This window comes from Propithecus coquereli, unplaced genomic scaffold (genome assembly GCF_000956105.1).
Source record: "Propithecus coquereli isolate 6110/MARCELLA unplaced genomic scaffold, Pcoq_1.0 Scaffold794, whole genome shotgun sequence".
Classification (NCBI taxonomy): Eukaryota; Metazoa; Chordata; class Mammalia; order Primates; family Indriidae; genus Propithecus; species Propithecus coquereli.
Genome location: NW_012154107.1, coordinates 805,936 through 806,922, shown reverse-complemented (window position 1 = coordinate 806,922; position 987 = coordinate 805,936).

Here is a 987-nt window from a genome sequence, read left to right as displayed (position 1 = left end):
ACCAGGCTGGCTGGGTGGCTCCGGCCCTGGGTCCCTCGGGAAGCTGCAGTCGAGCCGTGGCCAGGGCAGCAGGCAGCCGAAGGCTCGACCAGGGCAGGAAGGGTCACTTCCAAGTGGCTCCTCTCACGGCTCATGGCAGGAGGCCTCTGTCCCCACCACGCGGACCCTCCACGGAGTGGCTACGGCAGAGCAGCTGACTTCCCTCAGTGTGAGGGAGGGAGAGGGTGGGTGCCACCAGTACAAAAGTCACTGTGTTTCACGATCTGCTTTGGACGTGACGCGCCATCACTTCTGCCGCATTCCGTTGGTCCCTTGGACCGATCCTGGTTCCTTGTGGCCAGGGAGCTGCAGCAATCCCGGAGGCGTGGATCGCTGTGGATCTCGGACGCCGGCCACGACGGGAAAATACGGTCATCGATGGCCTGCTGTTTTTAATGTATCAAAAGGAGATTCTTTACCTCCATTTCAGGGTTTGGGGATAAATAAGTAACGAGTACATAGAAAGTGAACCAAACCCCCAAAATGAGGCAGTTATTAAGTCCAGGAAGAACAAGAGGTTACACAAGAAAAGAAATGTAATGATAATGCGTTACTCAGCTGTGAACAGCACATGCAAAGAAATACCACCGTACACCTCGGCTCTGACTCAGTCGGAACGAGAGGATGGCGGGCGTGGCGTGGGCTGGGGTGAGGGACAGACCCCCAGTCGCTGTAGCTGGAAGTCCACGGGAGTTTCCAAATCTGAGAAGGGGAAAACAGCAGCAGCAGCAACATTAGCTACTTAGAAGTAAATTCCGAAAGAATCAGCTAAAATAACAGAAAATGTTGCCTTTGAGAGGGGGAATGAGGGAAGGAGAAGGGGGCTGGTTTTTCATTACAAACCTTATAGAACTATTTGATTATTCAAACTATGTACAGTGCATGACTTTTATGTTACAAATCACATGACATTTAAATAACTAAAAAACAAAACCTGGCCGGGCGCGG